Source organism: Cryptotermes secundus, unplaced genomic scaffold (assembly GCF_002891405.2).
Source record: "Cryptotermes secundus unplaced genomic scaffold, Csec_1.0 scaffold468, whole genome shotgun sequence".
Lineage (NCBI taxonomy): Eukaryota > Metazoa > Arthropoda > Insecta > Blattodea > Kalotermitidae > Cryptotermes > Cryptotermes secundus.
In genome coordinates, this window is record NW_019721526.1 from 869,655 (window position 1) to 882,901 (window position 13,247).

The following is a 13,247-nucleotide window of genomic DNA, read 5'->3' on the forward strand; positions in this document are numbered from 1 at the left end:
CTCTCCTATTAACCTTTCCACCCGGGATCACCCTGATCCTCATTATCGCTGCTTGGGGGGGGGGGGGATGTTGGACTTGAAGGTTAAGTTAGAAGTTTGGTCTGGCAGCATTTCTAAACACATTGTTCTTCCTTCAGAGCCAGTCAGCCGGTCTGCACAGCGCACACGGTGGTAACTTATAATTTCCTGTAAGTTACGTATTTCGGTACCTCTGGGATGGTAGGCGACCCGCGAACCGTACTGACGAACTAACTTCACGCAGCTGAGACCTTCTTCAGAAGCCGTCAGTCGCATAGCTACTCAACAATTTCAAAATACATTATGGAACCCGAAGACTCATTACGGTGTTCACAAGATTTGTAAGGATTGCATCCTGTTGCGTGTATACAATGAATATATATGTGTGTGTATTATATATATATATATATATAATTTTTACCGTCAACGCAACAATTTTTATTTATTTATATAGCACGCACTATATGTTTCGAACTTAAATGGGTCATCTTCAGGTGCAGCAAATTTCTCACATATTATTATCGAACTGAAACGTTAACTTTCCAATTTTTATAAACTCTTCGTGCCGGTTTGTTCCTATTGAATTCAATAGACAAAACTTAGGCTAGACTTTTGGTTAAAATTAATAATAAAATAAAATAAGAATAAAAATCGTACATGTAATAAGGTCTTATATATAATAGGTCAACATTAATTTAATAATTAACTGATACTAAATCCACAATTTGAGATTTAAGAATGATCTTTCAAAATGTTATAAGCTGCGAGTAGCTTCGTGTTTGTTACTGCAGTAGCCCACGCACAAGCTTCGTCAGATTTCTTCTACTGCTTGCTGCATTGGCTCGCCATGTTAGTATCGTAGTATTACTATTTTCCTAGAGAAAATGGCCTCCACGGCTCACGTTGTCGGGAGCCAATGATTAACGTGTACTCTTTATATTATCCGGTGCATTGCGCTTCGTGGTTCATACAACAGTACGTATTGTAGTATACATGTCAAGTCTGGGGAGTCCCGTCTTGTGTATAGCATCAGAAACATGAATCCAGACGCCACCTGCTATTTCTATGACGAAATATTGCTAGTCAGATATGCAGCATATCCAAATACGGAAAAGAAAAATTGTATGCACACGACGATGAATGAAAATTTGAATATAAATTTAAAAAATATATATATAGATAAATATTTAAATAGAAAATATGCAGCATAAATAGAGATCTTCGAAAATATTATGTTTATTCATAAAACATTCAAAATATGCATTTATATGCACCATCAAACCATGCCTAAAATTTAAGAAATGAAGTAAATATATATAAATTAATATAATTTTGTGGTTGCAAGAAAGAAATATGCATTTGCATTACATCCCAGCCTCTGTTATTAGTTTGACACAGGGGACAACTTTACATATAAACGACAATTTATAATTCTAGCGAATTTGTTAACTTATAAATTTTAAATGAATGCCATCCCTAATCACATATATGCATTAGGCGTGGCCTAACTGGGTAGAGCAAATGGTAAACGATATATAGACAGGGTGAGGAGCTAGAGGTAGTGGCTTACATCAATATAATGCATGGATGTTTTTTTTTTGAGGGGGGGGCTAAGAAAACGAAGAACCTCAGTCAGGATTCGAAACAGGTACTTCCCAAATGCGGATCAGACTCGTTCCTTCATATCAGTAGCACGATGAACTTGCTTTGTGGTTTCTTTCTAGCCTAATACCGTCATCAGCGGAAGTTATCATAAACGAATTCGTAAATAACAGGATGGAACTCCAGAAACCTTGGCCCCATCAAGTGGCTCTTTTAAATGAAAGATGTATTGCTGATATTTTAATAATATTTCTAAGCGACAGGAAGTTCTATGACGTAGTTACGCCACTATAAAACCGCAAGTCATGAGAGTTACGTTTGCCCAATGAACATGCGATAACATGAGACTTACAGACGACGAGATTTGTTATTAATTACCACGCAAGCAAATATAAATATAAACACACATATCTTAAGAAGAGTAATTGAAAGAAAAGAAGAAAGATGTACAGCAGGGTTCTTGGATAAAAACGTAGTGGTGCAAGATACATAAATAAAAGATCCTTCAAGTGAGAACAGATTACACTGAAAATTTCTAGACCTATTAACACAGTTAGATCATTTATCTTTTCGCAAATTTTCGTTTGGTAGTATTGTTAATTTAAAATTCCTCTAAGCTGTTAAATATAACCTCAGGCTTTCCTCAGTAACTTTGTAATCATTAACAAACAGCTGCATGCTAAAACCTATCAGTATGCCAATAAACTAGTAGTAGGGCCAAACTTCACATATCTCAAAATTTCAAAATCACTTGGACATGATACCTCGTTTTCAGATAAAGAAAGAAGATTAACATATGAGTTGGGCCTATCGGTATATGTTTGGGGACGTAGTACAAAACACAGTGAAACTCTTGCAGGCATTTCCGTTGTGATATTGCCGCGTGTTTGAGTGACTAAGACGTGGGTTTGGATTGGTGAATCGGTTTACTGATCCTCACTAGTTGTAACTACAAATAAGTGTAACACTTTCAAGATTACTGTAATTATATCACACAAAGTCTTCAAATTCAGGCGTTAAGTCTTCACAGGTCTTCTACGAACTGCTCGTGGCTGTCTCCAACCGAGAACTGCACTGAACTCGAAGTCAAAGTCTCATTGCGACTGACGGTCAGTCAGTCATTCTTGGTGTCGAGCTCCATCTGGGCTCATGACCTGATATTTATTATTGTTTGATAGTTTGTTTCCTTGGCACTACAGCCCCAGTGAGCCTAGGCCTACCTCCATGAACTTCTCTGTTCAGTTCAGTTTTTCTAGATCTTACACATTCGGTAGGACTCCTTTGGCGGCTGATCGCCTCGTCGCAAGGCCTCTACTTGTACACAAACAGAAAAACGCACACACACAAACTAAACATCCATGCCCTGAGTGGGATTCGAACCCACGACCCCGGTTCCCAAGCGAGCGAAGACAGTACATGCCTTAGACCGCTCGGCTACCGTGACCGGCTTTGTTTGATAGTTACGGTCTTGATATTGTGGGGCGCACTCTCTGACGAGGGGACGGGTCTGTATTTTGTCAGAGTCATTGTCTGCAGTAGTAAGTCTTTTGTCATAATGTAAAGGATATTTACATTTTACACGTTAAACATATTGTGACATGTTGCGCAAAGGAGAACCCCCCCACCAGCAGTGACGCGGCGGGTGAGTCAGCGCTCCCCTCCCCCTCCTCCGCACGGTAACGTAACGGTGACGCAACCGGATTGTTACGGTAGTAACAGCGGTTACTACCGCTTGCGTTGCTAGCAACACAGCGCCAGGCAACAAGGGTGCCTATTACGTGGCCGTATTGTCCGATCGAGGCTACATAAGGAGCAGCGAAGGCTATTCACAGTCAGTCGTACTGTGACAGTCGCCGAGTGAGTTATCAACGACTTCTCAGTTCGCAAGTTACGAGCTACAGCCGCGTGTGCGATAACCAGTGATAACCAGTCATATTTGGAGTGTGTAATTCAGGGAGACTTGTATAGCTCCCGCATTATTAGTACGTGAAGACTCTCGAAGAGAGTGTTAAGAGATTTTGTTCTAGGGTTTGTAAAGAGTGGAAACCCGTAACATTGTTATAATCAATTGTAGCCGATAGTTGTAGATTGTTGAATAAACCAATTAACGATCTCTACGGCCTATTCAGTAACGAAACACGTTACATGGGTGTCAGAAGTGGGATTTGGACTTACACACGTGACCAACGAGCTTCGAACTCGAAACACGTTACATTGGTGTCAGAAGTGGGATCTGGACTTACACACGTGACCAACGAGCTTCGAACTCAAGACACGTTATAATATTAATAGATGTATGCAAAATATATACAGGGTCTCTGTTAGTCCAGGCTCAGTACAGCAGATTTCTAGTACTTATTGCCACAGTGCCAGTCTAGTCACTTGATCGGTCGTATGCTTGACCTCCGCCAAGTTTAAACCTCTTGTATTTTCTATGTCTGAACTGAACTGCTGGTGTTATTGTCGTTATATTGCCTCCGCATGGATCACGCACAGAAAACCCAGTCCTATTGTTGCATAATGAAGATCACACAAAGATCAAGTCACGTGATTCCTAGCCAGTGTCTTCGTTGGTGCGCTCTTGTCTAGCAACGCGCAATAACATTCCTCCACTGAGATACATCTTCCATTGTTGGCTTGTGCGTAGTCGGTTCCGGGGTGTTTACCGGTCCGTTACTTAGAAACGCTCTGGCCATCCACGTTACATTATCTATCAAATACAGAAACCTTTCGGAACAACTGATTGCCTACACCTGCACCTTTCTTCTTAGTTTGCATCCTGTTCTGTCTCAAACATGTATGGTTGGGTTAGCCGTCGCCACAACAAAGTGATTTATAATCCACTTTGACCTAAGCACGGTGAAGTACATATCTAGCATAACGCCCATACGAGGAAGCGCACGTGATATAATTAATGGCCACAAGTATTACACAATTTTATACAGATGAACACGTGTGCTTTAGCACTGCACGTGGGCCGCGCCATAGCTCAAGCAGTTAGTCGCTGGCTTCCCACTGCGGCGGCCCGGGTTCGATCCCAGGTATCGTCAAGTGGGATTTGTGGTGGACAAAGTGGCGCTGGGACAGGTTTTCTCCGAGTACTTCGGTTTCTCCGGCCAATCTTCATTCCACCAATTGCTCCGTAATCACCCTCACCTATCATCTGGGTCTGGTACAATAGGCCAGAAGTGGCCGCAGTACAAGGGACTTGGTCCCACCCCACTAGCAATAAAAAAATAATAGCACTGCACATAACAAACCCTTGCAACAGCTTCCATTACATTTATACATCACACCTCTGGGCACCATAACCGTTCACATATGGACGCTTAACAACATTGATCCACGAACTATGGAACTATATAATGATGTAGATTAATACTACATTGAACATTATAATTTTTTACTTGGCATACACAATTTTTAATAAATTTTAATATCTTTTAATAATTTTAAAACATTTTCCAATACTTTTAATACCTATAATACAAGTCAATATATGTATTTGTGTAATACATTTTAATATATTATTGATATATTATATATTTAATTTCAGTACTTATATTTAACTAGAGGCACAAATTCTGTATCATAGAATATGACACGTTGTACCAAATATGGATTCACATTAGGAGTTCAATGACCCTAGACGTATTCTTATATCATTGCCTGATGATGGTCCTATGAGACCGAAACATGCAGCAGGAAATAAATATTCAATTGTAAAATATTGATTGATTATATATCACTTTATTGTGGTGACGGTTAACCTAACCATATATGTCTTTTAATAAATCAAAGGCAGATGTCCACAAGCCATGATTTGCGGATCGGGTATTGCCTGATATTTCATATGAACTGATTTCTTTGATGCATTTGTGACAGTTCACAGTTACCTGCATATGTCTCGTGAAAAGTTTGTTCCGCAATGTGGTTTTCTCTGTATCCGAGATGAATTCTGGTTTCAGCAGGATGGGGCAACTCCGCATCATGCTCTGGTGTTTCGTAAATACCTGAACGCAATTTCCCTTGAAGCAGGGAGATGGATTACTAGAGAGTCATAAGCAAAATCCGCTCTTCTCCACCACCATCCACAGAGCCAAGACCTGTCAAACTTCGACAGTGGGCTTTGGGAGATCTTCAAAATGGTTGGCAGCAAACAGAGATATGCAACAACAGAAGTACGTATACTGGGAGAAGCAATCTGCACCCTTTTGCGCATCACACTGCGCATGTTACGTTATACCATCATCGTACCTGTCTGCACACTATTCCTTGCACGGAGAACGATGTTTTGTTTGATGACGCTTTCAGTATCGAAGCTACTTAGAGTAGGATGATAGATTGATGAACTGGGAAAATTTGGAAGGAAACGGTCGTGGTCAAATAGAGGTACTCTCCTGGCATTTGCCTGGAGGGTCTGAGAACAACAACAGAAATAGTCAAAATATCTGAAACTCCGGCAAAAATTCGAAGAAAGATCTTCCGAATACGACTCTAGACCGTTACCTCTAGACCAGACTGTTCGGTATAACACTTATTTCCTTACTACTGTGTTCATGTTTCGTAAATCATAAGTTGTGTTCAGGATGAAAATAAACTACTTTATGCAATTATTCAATATATCGTTTCAGAACTCTTGGGTCAGACGGTAGAATATATTTAGAGCAAATCTGATATATCAGAAGGAAACAATTGGATAATACATAGACTCTTGATGGACAAGAAAATTATTGAAACATAAAATTTAAAGGCCAAGTACAGATCTTCCATTTTCGCTGCAAGATTTATGGCTGGTTATTACAGATAACCTATCTGGTTGACTCTAAACCGGAAGCATTCCGATTTGTTTGATTATTTACCAGTACAACCTGGAGTACAGACTTCCTGTACCATCGAATGATATGAAATCGCCTCTGATGAGATAGGAGCAGCTGGCTTTTGCATATACTTACTTACTTACTTACTTACTTACTATGTAACTGAGCCCTTCTTGAGGAGAAGCCAAATCTGCAGCTACTCAAGAATTTCACAGCATTTTATGGAACCCTAAGGTTCATTACCGTGTTAACAAGAGCCCTCCACAGGTCCCTATACTGAGCCAGATCAATCCAATCCATACTATCCCATCCTATCTCTCTAAAATCCATTTTAATATTGTTCACCCACCTACGCTTTGGCCTTCCCAGTAGTCTCTTTCCTTCTGGTTTTCCCACCAATATCCTACATGCATTCCTCCTCTCCCACATTCGTGCTACATACCGTGCCCATACAATCCTCCTTGACTTGATCATTTTAATTATAGTTGGAGAAGAGTACATGTTATGAAGCTCCTCATTATGCAGTTTTCTCCAACCTCCTGTCACTTCATCTCTCTTCCGTCCAAATATTCTCCTCAGCACCCTGTTCTGAAACATACTCAGTCTCTGTCCCTCCCTTAATGTGAGAGACCAAGTTTCACACCCATATAGTACCACAAGGAAAATTACGCAGTCTCTATAATCGATAGTCTGGCCTACAATCGAGCTTAATATCTCTGGGATACAGAGAACTTCGCACAGAAAAAAGGGGGTGTATCAGATTCAACCCCCTTCTCTTCATAAATTTTTGAAGGACACGAGAAGTGTTACTATTTTCCTCGAATTAATTTAAGAAAGAAATTAGTAACGACGAAGAAGAGATCTGTATCCATTTTCGCAGTAGAGTTGTTTGAAAATATATACGTATATTGGTTTTGTCCATAAAACTCAAACTGTAGCTATGCTGTCGGCGCTGAAGAACCAGCATCAGGGAAGACAACGTAGTTCAGTCAGTTCCTGTGAAGCAACGTACACGTATTCCTGGTCATCGTGAATAATAATAATAATAATAATGGGTTCTGGACCAGATGAATAGATTTACTGGTCACTCACAAGTCGTAAATACAAATAATTATAACAATATAAAGATTACTGTAACTATAATAAATAAAACGAAATCTTAAACGTCCGCTTGCTAGTCGTTGGTTGGTAACGAATCTTATCTGGTTAACACTTCAACTGTTCAACTGCTTTCTGAATTCTCTTACGAATGAATATCTGACTGAATTGAATTCACGAACTAACTTCCTCAACTTCCAGAAAACCTAAAGGCGCGTCCACATTACTCGTGCTCGTGTGACTCGTTATGCTCGCGAGTAATGTGGACGATATGACAAGTCACGAGACAAGCAAATTTTAAATTTTTAATTTAAAAACTATAGCCAGTAAATTAAAATACGACTACAGCCTATACACACTACGAGTAAATATACGGATCCTCACGCGCCGAAGTCTGGCGAGCAACTGAAGTAGTGTGGACGAAGCTTTACGAGCACAAGTAAAAGCCAGACGATTCTCCCGGCGAGCACGAGCACGAGCACAGTAATATGGACGCGCCTTTATAGAAACCACCGTCTCCAAATGTTCCATTACTGTCCTTCATGAGTGCAGTGCCTCGGGATCCACGTGTTAATTCCCAAACAAATGTCTGGTTTTCTAAGTGTTTACGACTTTCAGTTTCTATATCCCTGGAAACTATGTTACTTAATTAGTTGGTTTCCAGGAATCAATCTCTCCGTGGCAACGTGTTTTCCCATTCGTTTCCTAGAAACAACCCACATGTCACACTATTTATGGGTCAGTTCTTCAGAGTGTGTCAAGAAAATTGTATAAATGGGATACTCAACACAATAAACTATTGAAGCTGAGACGAACTAGATACTACAGCGTCAACATTCATTTATTGGCGCAGATGTTAATACTACATGTTTCGACCTTTCTTTTAGGTTATCTTCAGGCATATATAAAACGATAATGATAAGTTTTTGAATATGTTAATCCATTAATATGAATCCAAGCTTTACATTAATATATTTTATAATATCACAACTCTTAATTCAAATTTTGATCAAATAAATATATACACCTATATTATTGTTATTATTTTTATTGAATTGAATATTTAAAAGTAAATTAAATGTATATGTTTCCATGGTCTGTCACTAGAGTACAGATTTAGAAATCCAATTATACTCATATTAAAACACTATATTGTTACTATAAATTGACACATAATATCCTTCGAGTCCACGATTGCTGTTTAAAATTGAATGAAACTAAAATTAAATTTTACATTTATTAATTTACATTAATTTGGTTTTATTTAGGCTTTCATGTGGCCGCTATTTAATTGATCTGCTATGTTTAGGTTTAAGTTGAGGTTATAGTACATGTGATTTGGGTGACCCGCCATGCTGGGACCCCTCTTGCATTTATGACATGTTGCACTAATAGTATTCCTATTGTGTAGCGTCTGTACTCGATTCTGAACTTTGTATTCCGCTCTGGTAGATTCTTTTCGTGGGTTCAGTTGAACTATAATGTCAGAGTTCTAACAAGACCGCTACAACACCGACACCATCACCTCCACGGGGGACCCGTACATATTACACAACATTAAACGAATAAATGAATGTTGATACTGTATCTAGTTCTTCGGATATTCAATAATTTGTTGTGTTGGTAGGTAACCCTGTAACAGGTCGTGGAGGCCCATAGGATTGTGAGATGTTGAGGCTCCCACATTTTCTAGATTATCGACTCACAGATGGCGGTGATGTCAGATTTACGCGCAAGCCGCCCTTTACCCCCAGGAATATTTCTGGTACTCATTTCTGTTAGAGGCTGAGTCGAGCGCAGGGCCATATTGCGGCTGGAAGGATTAGGTCAATTGAAAAAAAGCACCTCGTCGGGATTCGATCCTGCGACCTTTCGGCTTGTTTCATAGTGCCACAACCATCTATGCTACTGCATGCTTGTTTTGTTGACTATCCCATTTATATAATTTTCTTTAATGATACACAACAGGATGCGTACTGTGAAAGGCTTCAAAGTGTGTATTCCATATTTCAAAACAGTTGACGTCTGTGTAGCAATAGCCACTATGACTTGCATTATCACGGCTTTTCCTTAATAAAATTCTGATACTGCATTGCGTCATGCTCTAATGTCAGCTCATCTTCTTCAACTCTCCATTAACATTTGGCAAGAGATAAGACGTGGGGTGTATGTCAGAATGCAAGGTCGTCGCCAGGGGACCACTGGCCAAGCCACTCCTTCCGCTGCATTCCGCAGGCACGGCCCGTCAGCGCTTGGGGACCAGTCTGGTCCCGGATAAAAGGTTAGATTTTAAGTTCTTTTTTAGTGCTGTGAGCCTCTTGCAGCTCTGCGAGGACATGGACAAGGTATCTGAACACGCTGTCTGACGTTCTTCGGTTCCACCACACAAATGATGGTATAGTGCCATACCTAGGCTACTGTCACGCCTTTCCACGTCATTTCAAATTGAGTATTCAAATAAAGCCCCTCGTTTCTCAGGTAACGAAACGCCATTAAATAACTTGAAAACGAACAAGCAAAAACCACGTGGTTAGTATTCTTTATCTATTATTATTACTATTATTATTAATGTGGACTGAGTCCACTTGGTACTGTGGCCACTACTGGCCTACTGTACCAACACCAGATGATAGATGATGGTGATTGTGGAGCAATTGTTGGAATGAAGATTGGCAAGGGAAACCGAAGTACTCGGAAAAAGCATGTCCCAGTGCCACTTTGTCCACCACAAATCCCACATGACCTGGTCCGGACTCGAACCCGGGCTGCTATGGTAGGAAATATGGCATGCAGTATGGAGATATTGTTAATAAAAGCAACAATATCCCCAAATGAAAATAAATAACAAGAGAAAAACATATTTTATTATTACTGATACATTAGCGAGGCTGCTACTCTTCAGACATGTGGCTCAAATGAGGCAACTAAAACACACTGACATTTGTGGTGAGAGAACTTCTTAGGAGACGATCACTTTGGAAAAGGGGTCAAAGATGAGACGATAATATTAAAATATATCTTGCGGGGACAGGTTTTGTTGATTGAAATGATCCAGAACATGATCTGATGGTAATCTTTGGAGATAACAGTGTTAAACTTTCGGGGTCAAGTACCACACATATCATTAACTATTTTATTTGGTCAGTTAGTTTCAGATGTTGTTTCTGTATGCTGCATTTTAAGAGAATCGGTCCTCTGATATATATATTCATTGTTGTGTACAGGTATGCATACAGTATACAAAGTCAAAAGTCCCAGCTTTCAGGTTAAAAGTAGGAAAGAAAATGTTGAAATGCAGAATTGATGCAGAAATGGAATTGTATTATCCGGAACAATCATACGCTTAAAGACTGATAACCCAAATAAGGCCATTACTCAATGGAACTAATAATAGTAAGATGAGTTTGCATTTACTCAGTGAGACTTGGGCGTGAGTTGACACAAAGTGACCTTTGTATGAGACCGGGTCTCGGTTTTTCCAGAGTTCCTACTTATCGGATGACCTTTAGTAATGAATAATGCAAAGAAATTAGCGATAAGTGGAGAAGAAAAAAAAAGTTATAAACAAGGGAAGATCTTTCAAAGTCGCACGAGCTATTTCAATTCCACTTTCTCGTGCATGGGGCGCTGCGAGGGAAGGGCTTGTCAGCTTCTAGAGACCTACAGAGATAACTCATCAGTGAGCTGTAGGGTTTCATGAATAATGGACAATTTTGATTTTTACAAAATTGTGTTAAACAAGAAAATACAATTATATTAACAGGCGCTGAAATGATGTTGCACCGATGACTCTGGCTTGGCCTGTGATATCGAATTGGTCTTTTGCACCAAACCATTCAATTCTAACATCAGCCTGCACAGTATTGCAATTGTATCAATTGCATAAGTCACGTATGGTCGAATGAGAGAAAAACAATAAATATATGTCTTGCTGTACGTCCCAAGAAGGCTCAAGAGGCAAATCTTCTGACTTGTATTCGGGATGTGCCCTTTTAGAATTTCGATCGGAACACGAGCTATTTTAACCGCGGATTTCCATGGGTTTCTTCAGTCCCTGCATGAAAATTCCAGGTAGTACTGTGACAGTCCAAACCTTTTACAGTTCTCCATGGGACGCTATGGTCCTCTTTAGCCATTTCAGTAGGGTGACTGGTTTATTGGGGAGACCGATTTATTAGCATGTTATGACTTACTTTTCGCATCTGGACAGAAACAACTGCCTTGTTTTGTTACCTGCAGCTTGGGTGACCGGAAAGAGACAAGGCCACCACGGGACGCAAGTCTGTAGTTTGCCGAAGATGTAAATTTTGTTTTGCTGATAAGTGTGGCTGTCATAAAGGTGTCTTCGGAAGGGTGTAATTGCACCCTAAACTAAGAAATAACCGCTTTCGCATGTGGGGTTCCGAGTTCTGTATCTTGGGAACTCTTTATTCTCAAAGTTCGTTATGTGATTGTCTAGTGCTAAATGCACGATGAATTTGGCTAGTTAAAATCAGCCAATAGGAAACTATTCCTGTCTGGGAGAGAGGCCGTGTATTCAAATCCTTCACAGGGGACGAAGCGACGCTCCCGCAGGATAGCAGCCTTCGAAAACTTGGCGTTTTGAATCCATCGGAGGCAGACGTCATTGAGCTGCACTCCTCAAGTTTATCTAAATTTATCAGTCTATCATTTTGGTCGATAAATCTTTGATAGGAGCAATGAGTCACATTACTCTGTGCTTGCTGATGGAGTTATAGTATTTCGCTTCTGAAATAAACAATTTGTGGAGAGTGGAAATCGTGTCGTTGATTTCTAGCAGTAGACTGGCTTTAAGTGTGCAGTTTCTCGTTGCCTCAGTTATTACCGTAACACGATCCTGATAAGAGTCAAGTGGTCTACCGAAGCCGGCAAATAAGTACAAAGATAGAAAGGGGACGGTTACAGTACGTCAAATTAGGTTACTGCACCGACTTTTTTATCTTTTCACATTCATTAATCATTGTATCAATCGATGTCATAGACATATATCTAAGCTACTAATAGCGTCGTTAAATAAATAACAGAGAAACGAAATAGGTTTAAGACGAACATTTTGCTATAAAATCAGGTGTACCACAAGGCAGTGTCTTAGGCCGGCTACTTTATTTACTGTATACAGCAGACCTACCAGTCAATGCCAACACAACAATGGGCACATTTGCGGGTGATACCTTGAACCCCTCAGGCAACACAGATCCAGCAATAGCTACCTTCACTTTGCAAACTCATCTAAATCAAATACAAGAGTGGACAAATACATGGAAAATAAAAATCAACGAAACCAAGTCAGTGCAAGTAAACTTCAGTCTAAGAAGAGAACAATGTCCTGCAGTTTTCTTTAATAACATACAAATACCTGAATCACCCAGCACAAAATACCTAGGTATTCATCTAGACCAGCGTTGGCCAACCTAATACATTTCGAGGGCCAAATTTAGTTTATAGAACACCATCAGGGGCCAGATACGGTGTTTCTTTCAGAAGAGTGGTCGGGGAGTATTGCCCCCCAAACCGAATCAGTCACAACCCGTGTATAAACAAGTGCATTTAAACCTATGTATTTAAATTTTACGTTGCACCAATAATATTAAGCCGATATTGAAAATTTCACCGATCGATTTTATTGTCTTCTATCACTTCTAACCCCAGAGCATTCTTTCTTAAAGAAACACTGGCCAGATCATGCCT